The sequence below is a fragment of the Nycticebus coucang genome, chromosome 16 (assembly GCF_027406575.1).
Source record: "Nycticebus coucang isolate mNycCou1 chromosome 16, mNycCou1.pri, whole genome shotgun sequence".
NCBI lineage: Eukaryota > Metazoa > Chordata > Mammalia > Primates > Lorisidae > Nycticebus > Nycticebus coucang.
In genome coordinates, this window is record NC_069795.1 from 49,134,369 (window position 1) to 49,150,711 (window position 16,343).

General features: G+C 40.0%; 1 protein-coding gene across 3 annotated transcripts in view; it reads left to right on the forward strand.

Moving 5' to 3' along the window:
- Positions 1–801: 801 nt before the first annotated feature.
- The window catches only part of TMEM45A (transmembrane protein 45A), an 88,575-nt gene continuing 73,033 nt past the window's right edge, over positions 802–16,343 (forward strand). For all 3 annotated transcript variants that reach the window (XM_053565731.1, XM_053565725.1, XM_053565732.1), the window contains exon 1: positions 802–1,146. The gene's annotated coding sequence lies outside the window, so the exon portion shown is untranslated. The remainder of the gene's footprint in view (positions 1,147–16,343) is intronic.

Sequence of the window (16,343 nt, forward strand, 5' to 3'; positions counted from 1 at the left end):
CCCTTCCCAACCAACGAATCAACCAACCAGTTATCCCTGCAACCATTTTTTCGCAGGATCGAAGCTTTGCTCGATGCAATCCTTTCTCAATTCTCACAGAACAAAACCACATTTCTTTCTTTTCCTATAATCACCATCATCACTCAGCAAAAACGCAAACCAACCAACTTAATCTGCCAAACCACTCCTGTACCAAAGTCCCTGGCTTGGTAAGAAACCACCTCATTTCTGGCTAGTAAGGACTTCATTAAGCGCTTCCCTCCAATAAAGGCATACTGTCCCCCCGGAGCAAGTCCTTGAACCTTATTATTTACTCTCTGGAGAAAGTGGCCAGAATGAAGCCCCAGGGCGTGGCCTGAACGTCTACTGGGGGCGTGGGCCGCCCAGTGCCCCAGCCTTTTCCTTACCGAAACGTAGGGGGCTTAACCAAGAACCCGGCGCGCCTTAATTTCAGCCCCCCAACGGATAGGAATTACTCTATAGGAACAAACCAACCTAAACTGTCTAAAAGGATGGACACAATAGGGCCCGGGCAGGGGCAAGACCTGGGAGTCGAGCTACCCCCTCTCGGCCCCCGGCCCCTCCCGGCCCCTCCCGGCCCGCCGCCGCTCTCGCCGAGTGCCACATCAGCGGCCGCGCTGCGCTTCCATGTTCCTTTAGGATGCAGCCAGCTGGGCAGGCGGGCGGGGGCGGGCCCGAAACCCGCGGGAGTGGCGGGCGGCCTGGCCAATCGGCGGCAAGCGAGAAGCCGCGGCCACCAATGAGCTGGGTCTTCTTCCAGTCGCGGCAGGCAAGGCTCGTGCCTCGCGGGGGGGAACCAGATGAAGCACATCTGGACAGCTGTGCTAAAAAACTGTGCGGCCCCTTCGCGGGCCCGACGTCCGCTGGGCACGTCCTCCACGTCCTCTCCTTCTAGCTATTTATCTATTCACTCTCCCAAAGAAACAACCAGGGACCCAACTTTAAAACTTTTTTTTACCTCTAGGGAGAGACAGGGCCAGATCCCATCCAACACACAGTTTAATTTTCATGGGGCTCTGGGATCAAAAGAACAGAAAGAGCTACAACAACAAAAGCTCAGCCGCTGTTTGATTTTAAACTGGCAAAGTGGGAAAATTAAAGTGTTGAGTAAACAGATCAAGTTGGGTAAGTTTTGAATACGTGCTGGATATCCTATTTCTCTTGCTGCAATCCCTGGCCTGTGTCTTTGCTGTTCTCATTAGCCTTCTCTTCCTCAAGGATAGAAAAATATCACTTGCCACAAACTGGATTCTCGGTCTCCTTCTCTTATGCTTTGCTAACATCTGAATGTAATTTTTTGGTTTGCTATTAAAAATTTATTTTGGCATGCTGTTTTAAAATTTCCTGGGAACAGAAACTTAACCTGGTATCCTGTTTGTCAGCCGCTCCTTACTCCAAAGTTGACTGTCCTGATAAAGTTATTTTTTCTCTTTTCTTTCCGTGAGAACACTGTATATATCTGTAAAGCCAAAATCTTTATTCATCCCCCACTCACTGACTATTTTGATGGAAGGTTGAGGAAATTATCTGGCTTGTTCAGAATTAATACAACTTTTGCTTCTGTTACTAGTGTGTTTAATATAATTTAAAACCAGGATTGTGTAAGTAATTGTAGAAATTTTCATTTGATCCAAATATATGTCTTTTCTATATTCTATCCATAGTGGAAGACCCAAATTCCTCAAATTCCTTTAAAATTGTTAAAACACACACACACACGTTAAATATAAGACAGACAACATTGTGTATCTATAACCTTTACAATTGTATATTAAATCCGTAGTTCTTTTTTTACACCCTCCTCCCTAAATCTGTAATTCTATCAAAATAATATTGAATGATTGTTATATGTGCATGATTACAGACAGTTCTACTATATATTTTGGGATTTAGATATAGAATGATGAAAAATACTGAGCTAAGTGGGTGGCCCTGAGGCCATGTCATCTGAAACAACTATCATTTCCTCTGTTTAAGCCATGTTTAGGATTTGAGAGTTTTGTCATATGTTATTTACTGTCATGAGAGATCTGGTCAGAATTCATCTTTAATTTTTGGTTCATAAAGATGTAGGTGGGAATGTGGTACAATAATTCTAACTTCCAGAGTGTGTTTTTGATTCAGAGAGGTCTTGCACACAAGTTGGTGAAATGGCTAAAGTGGTTTTCAGGGATGCAGGGTCAGGAAAGAATAGTTGCAGAGGGAGAAGTAGATGGCATGAATCACCTGGTGGGAAGGAGAGGGTTATGGGTAGATGGTGAGCTGAATTGGCAGCAGTTACACAATGGAGGTGTTTTCTGGAATGATTCATCTCTGGAGAAGAATGGGGAATCAGCTGGTGGGGAAGGAGAAATTTACGGGAGTAGATTGGTGGAGGGATAGTGAGCTGAATTGGCAGCAGTTACACAATGGAGGTACTTCTGGAATGATTCAGTCTCTTCTCTTGCCCATCATACCCTCCCCATCTGGTCTACTGCTTCGGTAACATCCATTCAGGGGCTGCAGATTGGGTGGACAGCTCTGGATAGTGAGTCTGGACTCTGTATTTTGGACTCAATTTTGTGGTGGTTATCTTAAAGCTCTGATTAAAGCTCTGATTAGTTGTCTGGAGCTCTAGGCCATACTCAGACTACTTTTGGTTAACATACCACACCCTAAAGTCTTTGATAGGGATGTGACTGTTACAACCTGCACCTGTTCCCATACATATACACGCTGTGTGTAGAGTAATTTTTTCTCATCCTGCTGACAGAATCAGCCATTCACATTTTAATACGTATAACTTTATAATTTACAGTTATTGAAGTAGATAAGACCTGTAATATGCACATAAATGGAGGGTCAGTTTGGTGATCTCTTGCTTTCTCTTCCTTGAGGGCACCATCTGTGCCAGGGATCTATGCCTTGGCACTGCTGGTGACCACCTACATGACCTCAGGCAAGACTTTGAACCCCTATGGGCCCTCTGTGCCTTCATCTGTGAAATGATCTCTAAGGTCCTTTTTCCCCTGAATGATCATTCATTTTTCTGCCCCCATCCCTGGAACGTTCTGTTACTCACAGACGGCTGTTTCATACATCTTTGACTAATATTTTCTGAACACTTAATACACGGCAAACATTGTTCTGAGTGCTATCCATGTTTCAGTATGTGTCATCCTCTACATAATTGTATGTAGGGGAGGCAGAGGCAAAGGCACTGTGGCTTGAAAGTATGGTGCTGTCCTGGGACTCTGGGACATTGAACTAATCTTTAGAGGGTTAATGGGAGGAAAGGTTGGAAAGTTGGGAGAAGTAGATGGCACGAATCATCTGTTGGGGAAGGAGAGGGTTATGGGGTAGTCCTGTTTTTATAATTTTATAGTTGAGACAGAGGAGCAGGCAGGTTCAGAATCTTGTGCAAGATTACACAGTGAACAAATGGCAGGTGCATACCCAGGCAGCCTAATGCCAGACCCCAAAACTTAACCACTTGTCTTAACCACTACTTTAGGTATAATAAAGCTATGGCTGCTCTTCTTGTTTGTGCTGGTGATAGTCAAAAAGTCCGTGCAAGAGGGATTAAAATGATACATTTGGAGGGACTGAATTTATAAAATTTGCCTGGAGGATTCAGAATATCAATGTAAGTCTTGTCTATGGGATGTGCTTCATGTGGATACAGATGGATCTCACTGCAGGCAAGCACTCTGTCTTTTCAATTTGTTTGAACAAAATGCACCGTAGTACCTGGTCTTTTAATAGACACTCAATAAATGTCAGTTAAATGACTGTCCCCTTTGAGAAAGGATCTTGTTACCACAGTATTTTTATTTTTTAAAAATAGAGAAGTTATGAAATGTCCCAAGACTTGTGGAAAAACGGGGCAGATACCAAGTAAACAATCTACTCTTGCTTCTTGGGCATTCTGATTTCTGACCTTATTTCAGGAGTTGCTGTGGGATATTTTAGGTGTACAATTAATAATCATGCCCAGTCTGAATTTGTCATTTTGGGGGGAAATTCATTCCTTAAATATTTTACGTACTGAATCAACTTAAAAATATTATTTGAGACTACTAACTTTGGGAGGCTGAAGCAGGAAGATCACTTGAGGCCAGGAGTTGGAACTAGCCTAAACAACACAGTCCTAGACCCTGTCTCTACAAAAATTAGCTGGGAAAGGTAGTGCATGCCTATAGTTCCAGCTACTTAGAAGGCTGAGGCAGGAGGATTGCTTGAGACCAGAAGTTTGAAGTTTCAGTGAGCTTATCATGACAACACTGCACTCTAGCCTGGGCAATAGTGTGAGACCCTGTCTCCAAAAAAACCCAAAAATCTATATCTATATATTTATATATCTATATATAATTTGAAAATATTTTAATTCGCTCTTTATCTCATTATCTTGATGTAATCACTCTTTTCAGTGTAGCATAATGACTGAGCATATAGGCTTTGGAGTCAGACTATGAGAGTTTGACTCTCAGATCCAATTCTTATTAGTGTGACCTTGAGCAAGTCACTCTTTCTAGGAGACTTTATTATCTGTAAAATGAGTATGCTAATAGACATTACATGAGGAAATCCATGTAAAGCATTTAGCACATTATTTGGCTCATAATAAAGCCTATTCATTTTTTTGTGGTAGAATAGATATAAATTTATAGTTTTTAAGTGCATTTATATTGTTGTGCAAAGTCACCATCATCCATCTCCAGAATGTCATCTTCCTAACTCCAAACCCATTAAATAATAACTCCTCATAGCCCCTACCTCCTCAGCCTCTGGCTGCCATCATCCTACTTTCCACCTTTATAAATTTGACTGGAATTTGATATGGAATTATATAATATGTGTATTTGTTCTTTTATGTTTGGCTTATTTCATTTAGCAGGATATTTTCAAAGTTTGTTCGTGTTGTATCATGTATCAGAATTTTCTTCCTTTTTAAGACTGAATGATAGTCCATTGTATGGATATATCATCTTTTGTTTATCCATTCATTTGTTGGTAGAGAGATTTAGGTTGTTTTCATTTATGATGGTTAATTTTTTTTTTTTTTTTGAGACAGAGTCTCAAGCTGTCCCCTAGATAGAGTGCTGTGGTGTCACAGCTCACAGCAACCTCTAACTCTTGGGCTTAACTGATTCTCTTGTCTCAGCCTCCCAACTAGCTGGGACTACAGGCACCCATCACAATGCCCAGCTATTTTTTGGTTGCAGTTGTCATTGTTATTTAGCAAGCCTGGGCCGGTTTGAACCCATCAGCCTTGGTGTATGTGATGGTTAATTTTATGTGTCAATACACAGTACCCAGATATTTAGCCAAACATTATATTCTAATGTTTCTGGGGAAGTATTTTTTTGATAAGGTTAACAATTTAATCAGTAGACTTTGAGTATGTCTCCCATAATGTAGATGGGTCTCCTCCAATTGATTGAAGGCTTCAGTAGGAAAAGACTTGCTGACTTCCACTGAAGAAGAGATGGTTATGCTTCCACACTGCCTTTGGACTTGAGACTACAACATCAAGTCTTCCCACCTCCAGCCTGCCAGCCTACCCTATAGACTTTTATCTCTCTCTCTCTTTTATATACACATCTTATTGGCCCTGTTTCTCTGGGGAACTCTGATCTCTTACAAATAACATACCACCTTTTAATTAATGTGAATAATGCTGCTATTGACATACAAATATCTTTACATATCCATGCTTTCAGTTCTTTTGAGTATATACCCAGAAGTGGAATTACTTGGTTGGTTATATGGAATTGCTGGACTATATGGTCATTTTCTGAGGAATGACTCTACTGTTTTGCAAAGAAGCTGTACCATTTTATTTTACATTCCCATCAGCAAGACACAAAGGTCCCAATTTTTCTACGTACTCACCAACACTTGTAATTTTCTATTTATTGTTTTAAATTTTAAATAATAGACATCTTAATGGGTGTGAAATGGTATCTCATTGTGGTTTTAATTGGCATTTCCCTAATTATTAGTGATGTCGAACATCATTTCATGTCCTTATTGGCTATTTGTAAATATTTTGCTCATTTTTAATTTTTTATTTCAGATTAATATGAGGGCACAGACCATTAGATTACATTATTTGTGTTTTTTAGGTAAAGTCCAAGTTGTAGTTGTGCCACTCCCCGAGGAAGTGTGCCATATACCCTTACATTGTGCCTGTTAGGTGAGAGCACAACAATCCTCTCCTTCTCTCTCCTCCCCACCCCCACTTGAATTTAATTGTATTTTTCTCTTGTGTGGGCATGTATTTTTTTGTCTACTGCTTTCATGTTAGCATTGAGTACATTGGATACTTATCTCATGATACTTACTAAGGAAAATATTCTCCACCTCTGTCAAGCTTAATACAAAAGATGTAAAATCTCTTGTTTTTTATAGCTGAATAGCATTCCATGGTATACACATAGCACAGTTTATTAATCAGTTAGGTTTTTTTTTTCTGGTTGTTGTTGTTGTGGTATTGTAGGGGCTCTTTATATATTCTGAATTATAACTCCTTACTAGATATATGATTTGTACATATTTTCTTCCATTCTATGTGCTACCTTTTCACTTAGCTTGTAGTGTCTTTTGATGAGTAAATGGTTTAAATTTTGATGTAAGTTATTTACTTTTTCTTTTGTTGCCTGTGCTTTCAGTGTCACTATTGTGGAGCTTTTCCCATATGTTTTCTGCTGAAACTTCCATTGTTTTAGCTCATATATTTCTCTTTGATTTATTTTGAGTTAATTTTTGTAAATGGTGTGAGGTAAGGGTCCAACTTCATTCTTCTACATATGGATATTTAAGCAATTCACTATTTATTATTATTAACCATTATAATGTTCCTTTCTATGTAAACACCATTGGCACAGTTACAGTCATAGTATAAAGTCGTGGATTCATTCTTGCCATTTTTCTAATTATATCTGAAGTACTAATTTTTTTCTTTAGAATTACTTGCAATTTATATTCTTGGTAATTTTTATGTTTCTAAGGAAGAAAAATAATTCCTGTGGTGAAAGACATTTGTTGCTGAAAGCTATCTTTTTTTTTAAAAAATGTTTTTATCTTTTTTTGGGTGTTTAGAGTAAAAAAATACATATGTTGAAAACAAGGGCGGCATCTGTTGCTCAAGGAGTAAGGCGCGGGCCCCATATGCCAAGGGTGGCAGATTCAAACCCAGCCCTGGACAAAAAACTGAAACAAACAAACAAAAAACATATATATATATATATTTTCATTCTTAAATCATAGCTGTGTACATTAGTGCAATCAAGGGGTACAATGTGCTGGTTTCATATACAATCTGAAATATTCTCATCAAACTGTTCAACGTAGCCTTCATGGCATTTTCTTAGTTATTGTATGTAGACATTTGTATTCTGCCTTTAGTAAGTTTCGCCTGTACCCAGTCTAAGATGCACCATAGGTGTGGTCCCACCCATTACCTTCCCTCCATCTTCACCTCCCCCCTCCCTTCCCCTTCCTTGGCCCTTTCCCCATAGTCTTGTGCTATAGTTGGGTTATAGACTTCATGTGAAAGCTATAAATTAGCTTCATAGTAGGGCTGAGTACAATGAATACTTTTTCTTCCATTCTTGAGATACTTTGCTAAGAAGAATACGTTCAAGCTCTATCCATGTAAACATGAAAGAGGTAAAGTCTCCATCTTTCTTTAAGGCTGCATAATATTCCATGGTATACATGTACCACAATTTGCTAGTTCATTCGTGGGTCGATGAGCACTTCGGCTTCTTCCATGACTTAGGAATTATGAATTGGGCTGCAATAAACATTCTGGTACAGATGTCTTTGTTATATTGTGATTTTTGGTCTTCTAGGTATAAACCTAGTAAAGGAATTATAGGATCGAATGGCAGGTCTATTTTTAGGTCTCTAAGTATTCTCCAAACATCCTTCCAGAAGGAACGTATTTGTGTGCATTCCCACCAGCAGTGTAGAAGTGTGCCCTTTTCTCCACATCCACGCCAATATCTCTGATTTTGGGATTTTGTCATGTGGGCTACTCTTACTGGGGTTAGGTGGTATCTCAAAGTAGTTTTGATTTGCATTTCTCTGATGATTAAGGATGATGAGCTTTTTTTCATGTGTCTGTAGATCATGTGTCTGTCTTCTTTAGAGAAGTTTCTCTTCAAGTCCCTTTCCCACCCTGAGATGGGATCACGTGTTCTTTTCTTGCTAATATGTTTGAGTTCTCTGTGGATTCTGGTTATTAGACCTTTATTGGAGGTATGACCAGCAAATATTTTCTCCCATTCTGAGGGATGTCTGCTTGCTTTACTTACTATGTTCTTGGCTGTGCAGAAGCTTTTTAGTTTGATCAGGTCCCAGTAGTGTATTTTTGACACTGCTTCAATTGCCTGGGGAGTTTTCCTCATAAAATATTCACCCAGGCCAATTCCTTCAAGAGTTTTCCCTGCACTTTCTTCAAGTATTTTTATAGTTTCATGTCTTAAGTTTAAATCTTTTATCCAGTGAGAGTCTATCTTAGTTAATGGTGAAAGGTGTGGGTCCAGTTTCAATCTTCCACAGGTTGTCAGCCAGTTTACCCAGCACCATTTGTTAAATAGGGAATCTTTCCCCACTGAATGTTTTTAATTGGCTTGTCAAAGATCAAATAACGGTAAGTAGCTGGATTCATCTCTTGATTCCCTATTCTGTTCCAGACATCTACTTCTCTGCTTTTGTGCCAGTACCATGCTGTTTTGATCACTATGGATTTATAGTACAGTCTGAGGTCTGGTAGCGTGATTCCTCCTGCTTTGTTTTTATTGCTGAGTAATGTTTTGGCTATTCGAGGTTTTTTTCTGAGTCCATATAAAACGAAGTATTTTTTTCACGATCATTAAAATATGACAATGGAGCTTTAATAGGAATTGCATTAAAATTATATATTGCTTTGGGGTAGTATAGACATTTTAACAATATCGATTCTTTCCAGCCATGAGCATGGTATGTTTTTCCATTTGTTAACATCTTCAGCTATTTCTTTTCTTAAAGTTTCATAGTTCTCTTTGTAGAGATCTTTCACCTCCTTTGTTAGGTATACCCCGAAATATTTCATCTTCTTTGGCACTACTGTGAAAGGAATAGAGTCTTTGACTGTTTTTTCGGCTTGGTTATTGTTGGTAAATATAAAGGCTACAGATTTATGGGTGTTGATTTTGTAGCCTGAGACATTGCTGTATTCCTTGATCATTTCTAAAAGTTTTGTAGTAGAATCCCTAGTGTTTTCCAGATATATGATCATATCATCTGCGAAGAGTGAAAGTTTGATCTCTTCTGACCCTATGTGGATACCCTTGATTGCCTTTTCTTCCCTAATTGCAATGGCTAAAATTTCCATTACAATGTTAAAGAGCAATGGAGACAATGGGCAACCTTGCTTGGTTCCTGATCTAAGTGGAAATGATTTCAATTTAACGCCATTCAATACGATATTGACTGTGGGTTTGCTGTAGATGGCCTCTATTAGTTTAAGAAATGTCCCTTCTATACCAACTTTCTTAAGTGTTCTGATCATGAAGGGATGCTGGATATTATCAAAAGTTTTTTCTGCATCAATTGAAAGAATCATATGGTCCTTATTTTTTGGTTTGTTTATGTGCTGAATTACATTTATAGATTTATGTATATTGAACCAGCCTTGGGACCCTGGAATAAATCCCACTTGGTTGTGGTGTATAATTTTTTTGATGTATTGTTTGATTCTGTTTGTTAGTATCTTATTGAGTATTTTTGCATCAATGTTCATTAGTGATATTGGTCTATAATTTTCTTTTCTTGTTGGGTCTTTCCCTGGTTTGGGGATTAAGGTGATGTTTGCTTCGTAGAATGTGTTGGGTAATATTCCTTCTTTTTCTATATTTTGAAAGAGGTTTAGTAATATAGGTACTAGTTCTTCTTTAAAGGTTTGGTAGAATTCTGATGTAAAGAAAAGTCCTGGGCTTTTCTTCTTAGTGAGATTTTGTATAGTTGATGCTATTTCAGAACTTGATATAGGCCTGTTCAACATTTCCACTTCATTCTGGCTAAGTCTTGGTAGGTGGCGTACTTCCAGGTATTGGTCGATTTCTTTCAGATTTTCTTATTTCTGAGAGTAGAGTTTCTTGTAGTATTGGTTAAGGATTTTTTTTAATTTCTGAGGGGTCTGTTGTTATTTCATCATTATCATTTCTGATTGATGACATTAGAGATTTTACTCTTTTTTCCTGGTTAGGTTGGAAAAGGTTTATCTATTTTATTGATCTTTTCAAAAAAACCAACTTTTGGATTTATTGATCTGTTGTAGAATTCTTTTGTTTTCAATTTCATTTAATTCTGCTCTGATTTTGGTTATTTATTTTCTTCTGCTGGGTTTGAGGTTGGAGTGTTCTTCCTTCTCCAGTTGCTTGAGATGTCCCATTAAGTTATTAACTTCCTCTCTTTCCGTTTCCTTGAGGAAGGCTTGCAGTGCTCTAAATTTCCCTCTTAGGACTGCCTTTGCGTTATCCCAGAGGTTCTGGTAATTCATGTTTTGATTGTTGTTTTGTTCCAAAATTTTGGTGATTTCCTTCTTAATTTTGTCTATAACCCATCTATCCTTCAGCATAAGGTTGTTTAGCTTCCATGTTTTTGTACAGGTATGCAGGTTCTTGTTGTTATTGAGTTCAACTTTTATTCCATGATGGTCTGAGAAGATGCAAGGAATAATTTCTATTTTTTAAAATTTTCTGAGGTTAGATTTGTGGCCTAGGATGTGGTTGATTTTGGAGTATGTTCTGTGGACTGATGAGAAGAATATGTATTCAGTTTTGTTGGGATGAAATGTTCTGTAGATGTCTGTTAAGTCCAGATGTTGAACGGTTAAGTTTAAATCTAAAATTTCTTTGCTTTGCTTCTTTTTGGAGGATCTATCCAGCACAGCTAAAGGGGTGTTAAAATCTACAACTACTATGGAACTGGAGGAATCAAGTTGCTTATGTCTGTTCGAGTTTCTCTTATAAATTGAGGTGCATTCTGGTTGGGTGCATAAATATTAATAATTGAAATCTCATCATATTGAGTGTTATCTTTAACAAATATGAAGTGTCCTTCCTTATCCTTCCTTATTTCAGTTGGTTTAAAGCCTATTGCGTCTGTGAATAGGATTACAATGCCTGCTTTTTTCTTCTTTCCATTTGCCTGGAGTATAGATGACCATCCCTTCACCTTGAGTCTATATTTGTCCTTTAATGTAAGATGTGATTCTTGTATGCAGCAGATATCTGGCTTGAATTTTTGTATCCAGTCAGCCAACCTGTGCCTCTTTGGAGGACAATTTAAACCATTCACATTAATTGAGAATATTGATAAGCCTTTCGAGAGTCCAGTGGACACTTTTAATCCTTTTGCGACTGTGGAAGTTGGAATTTGATCAAAATTTTCTGGGTGGGTTTACTTTTGTTGTGGAGGATTACACTGGTATTTATGGAAGATAGGTCTGAGACTATCCTGGAGAACTGGTTTAGTTATGGCAAATTTCTTCAACATGTGAATGTCATTGAAGTATTTAATTTCTCTGTCATAAATGAAACTCAGTTTAGCTGGGTACAGGATCCTGGGTTGAAAGTTATCTTGTTTTAGGAGATTAATAGTCGATGACCATCCTCTTCTAGCTTGAAAGGTTTCAGCAGAGAGATCTATAGTTATTCTAATATTCTTTCCCTTGTAGGTGATGGTTTTCTTTCATCTGGCTGCTTTCAGAATTTTCTCCTTCATATTAACTTTAGTGAAATTGATTATGATGTGTCTGGGGGATGTCTTATTTGGGTTGAGTCATGCTGGAGTTCTGAAACTGTCTGCTATCTGAATTTGAGGATCTCTTGGCATGTCTGGAAAGTTCTCCTTCATAATTTCATGGAGAAGAGACTGTGCCTTGTGAAGGCACTTCGTTGCTTTTGGGTATCCCTGTAAGATGAATATTGATTTTCTTCGAATTATCCCAGAGTTCTCTGAGAGAGTGATCTGTTTTTGCCCTCCATTTCTCTTCCTCTTTGAGAGTTTGGGAGCATTCGAAAGCTTTGTCTTCAATGTCAGAAATCCTTTCTTCTGCTTGCTCCATTCTGTTACTGAGGGATCTACTGTGTTTTCAGATCTTTGAGGGCTGCAACTTTTTGTCTCAATGTGTCAAAATCTTTGGTCATTTGGTCTTTGAATTCATTGAATTCTTGAGATATCTTTTGGGTTACTGCTTGGAATTCTAATTCGATCTTATTTGCTATCCAGATTGTGAATTCGACTTCTGACATCTTAGCTATTTGTTTGTGCATGGGATCTTGTGCTGTGTCTGCCCCATTGATCCTTGGGGGAGTTGATCTACTCAGATTATTCATACTGCCAGAGTTTTTCTGTTGATTTCACCTCATGATTGTTTTTCACCGTTGCATTTGGCCGTCCTCAGAGTTGGGGAGGTGTCTCTCCTAGATTAGACCCCAGTGGGATCACTCTGTTTTTGCTGGATGTTAGTAGGGAGTGACCCTGTGTAGTTCTTCTGGGGCTGCCCCAGCCGGGGAGTTCTGATTGTGGAAGCAGCTCTGGAGTGTGACACACCCGGATCCAGCAACAGGGCGAGAGGTGGTGCACACAGTTCTGCGAGTGCCTAGCACCCAATGACTTTGCCACAGAGAGCCCAAGGCTCCAGCAGTCTCTGCCAGGAGAAGGGCTCTGTGCAGAGGCAGAGAGGGCTCTGGAGGGCATGCGACTAACCAGAGTCCCTGGCCATATGAGTGGGCCGGCGTGGAGGCAGGGAGGGTTACAGGAGGGAGGACGCCGGGTTGCGCGGCTCCTGCAGTTCCTGTCAGGGCATGCAGAGGCCTGGTGGTTGTGGTCGCTGGTCGGGGGTTGCAGCACAGCTCTTATGGAGGTGTGGGCTGCGCCAAGCCCAGGAGTTTGTGGTTGCTATGAGCTTTACACTATGGCACTCTACCCAGGGCAACAGCCCGAGGCTCCAGTGTGCCAAAACCGGTCCCACTCTGCCCCTGAGGGTTAAGGCTGTAAGGCAGCTCAGTCCCCACCTTTAGGCTGCTCAGTCACTATTGCTTCCGCCCAATCCTTGCTCTGTGACCCTGACGGCGGAACTTGCCGGGGCAGTTCTCTCACAATGGCTTCCCTTGGCCCACAGCTGAACACTATTAGCTCTGTTGGGCTCAGGGGCTCAGTCTGGGGCCCTAGATAATGCCCAAGTTCTCCGCACTCCTGCTCAAGCTCTCCCCGAGGCAGTTCAACTGAGTGCCAGGTCCAAAAACACCGAAACAGTTCACAGGTAAGGCCTTTCCAGTTTGCGGTCTCACTGCTACTTGTACTTAACGACTGCCGGTGGGATTAGGTCGATTGAACACACGCAACCACTTGCCAGTTTTCCACTGTTTTTGTCCTCCTCTTGGGGTCCAGAAGTCCCTTGCTGACTCCTTGTATCCTTAAAGGGATGATTACAGGCAGATCCCACCAGCCAGAGATGCCTGGAATCTTATCTCCCCAGACTCACCGTGCCCAGTTGCAGAGAAGCTGTTACTTGGCCACCATCTTGCTCCACCTCCCCCCAAAACATATGATGAATAAAATTGAAACAAAGCCAAAAGTAAGGGTTTCCCCTTTATTTACTGCTTTCTTCCCATTCTCCTCTGTCTTTAGAAAGTAACTTTGTAAATATTGAGGTCTTCCAGATCTTTTCCAAGAGTCTATTTGCAAACACTTAACATAAATATAATTAAAAATATAAATGGGACCCTATTATGCATATTGTTCTGCCTTTGCTTTTTAAAAACCACATATAATGTACATATGTCAACCTGTCAGTTGAGACATAGAGATCTAGTGCATGTTTTGCTACGTGGAACAGACAATAGCCCTCAAATGAAAACGTTCTTTCCCTGTAGAAGCCCAGGTCACACAGAATAACATGGCGGTTGGCTAAGATTGTTGAGCCAGGCTTGTTTGCACACTTGCCCTCTGTGAGCATCTGACTGTTTCCTCTGACCTTCAAAGCTCCTTCTAAGGACTCTGACACTTAGTTGTCTCTGTGAAACCCGGGGAGACATGAGCCCTTTTCCTCATCTACTCACCACCCCTTCTAACCAGCTACACCTCTTTGATGCCAGACGAGAAAATGGATTTTTATAAAAGTTGTATGATGTGCTCCAGAAATGGATGTTCAGAAAAGTAGGTAGTGCTCCTTGTCTGGTTAAGTAAGGAATGTGAAAATTTCTCTATCTTTATTCAACTTTTCGTTAAACATCCCTGATGTCTCCAAAAGATGGCACATTGCCCTTGAGAATTCTACAGCTCCATCCTGTGGTACTTAAACTGTATGCAGCTGAGTCATGTGTGGAGTATTTTAAAAATATACTCATGCTTGTTCTGCCCCTGGAGATTCTTTCAGAAGGTGTGGAGTTGAGGCCAGGGCATCTGTGAACAACTCCCTACTCCCCACCCTCCTCTTCCCCCACTGTGGTCTGGTGCTTGGCCTAGACCGAGAACCAGTGGGAGGAATTCCCCACCCAAAGGTCAAAAAGCCCTCAGGTAGGCTGGCAGGCTTGGTTCCCAAGGCTTAGAACTGGCCTCTAGCTATCATAGTTGGAGGAAAGCTTTACGTAGGGTCCTAATTAACACACAAATAAATTTGATTGTAACCCCCTCTTCCCTGGATGTTTACAGAGGCTTTTTATTCTGCCTCATTTCTCTAAGCTAAAAGGTGGACTCCTTCTCCCCAGGTTATGTTTGCTTTTGTCAGAGATCATGTTCCCTGAGTTCTGTAGTTATTTTTTGATAGTAACTTGGGGGCTTAGGAGGCATCTGAATTCCTTCTAAATTACCTGAAAGCATAATTGGTCCATTTTCTGACTTGAATCTACAACCAGGATTGAGAAATTGACCCAATTCCTTATGTATAGAGATGGTATCTATCTTTTGCCCAGAGTCTACCATCAATTATATTTTAGTAAAATGCATTACATTTAATTTATCTTAAATAGAAGGAAAAGGAACCAAAGTGAAATGTAAAGAATTTCTGACTTTCCAATAAATTTTTCTTTAAAACAAGATATATTGGTTCTTAAAATATTTCTCTAAAGTTCAAGCAATAGATTGAAATATCAAATGTTGGGATTATTACCTACTCTGATAAAATTCAGAAGACATCTTTCATATGCAGACAAACCTATATTTTAAATTACTACTTTCACACTTTAAACAAAAAAAAAGAATAAAGTTCCAAATTTCACTTTGATATGTCTAGATATGGATCTTTTATTTGGTTTTTTAAGTATCTTTTCTCTTGATATGTCCTTTCAGCTTGAAAACCTGTCTTACTTTAGCTCAGGGAATTTTTCTCCAACTATTTAATTCTTCCTTCCTTGCTCCTGTTAAGCTAGGCTTAATTCAGACTAATGAGCATGGCAAACTGTTAAAGGCAGACTGAAAAAAAAAAAAAAAAAGAGAGAGACATGTATGGTAGTAAGGAATCCCCTTAGAGCAGGTTGGGGAACCCTGTATATTTTAATAAATAATAAAATTTAATAATAGTTAAAATGTTAATGAGGAAGAAAAAGTTATATAAAATGTTCACACCAAAATCATATCATAGCTGAACTTTGGGGATAAAGGCTGGAGGAAGACAGGGTGAAGAGGGAAAAAGAAAAGTTGTGGTGAGGAAGAATGGGGAGCCTTAGAGTCCTTCCAGGCATCTTAGCATTTTTTTTTTTTTTTTTTTGAGACAGGGTCTTACTCTCACCCAGGCTGCTGGGGTTCAGTGGCATGATCATAGCTCACTGTAACCTCAGACCCCTTGTTTCAAGTAATCCTTTCACCTTAGCCTCCTGAGTAGCTGGGAATTCAGGCATGAGCCACTATGACCAGCTAATTTTTCTATTATTATTTTTTTTATAGATATGGAGTCTTGCTCTGTTGCCCATTCTGATCTCAAACTCCTGGCCTCGAGTGATTCTCCCCTCTTGGCCTCTCAAAGTGCTGGGATTATAGGTGTGAGCTGGTGTGAAGTGCTGGGATCATAGGTGTGAGCTGGTGTGAAGTGTTGGTATCATAGGTGTGAGCTGGTGTGAAGTGCTGGGGTCATAGGTGTGAGCTGGTGTGAAGTGCTGGGATCATAGATGTGAGCTGGTGGAAAGTGCTGGGATCATAGGTGTGAGCCACTGTGTTCGGTCCTAGGCATCTGTCTTTTAAGCAGGACTAAGGAGAACTGAGCCCTCCAGCTTCTCCATCCTATTACTGCTCTTCCTTTTCCCGAGCTACATGCAGACGGACTACTGAAGAACAGGTGACCTTGTTTT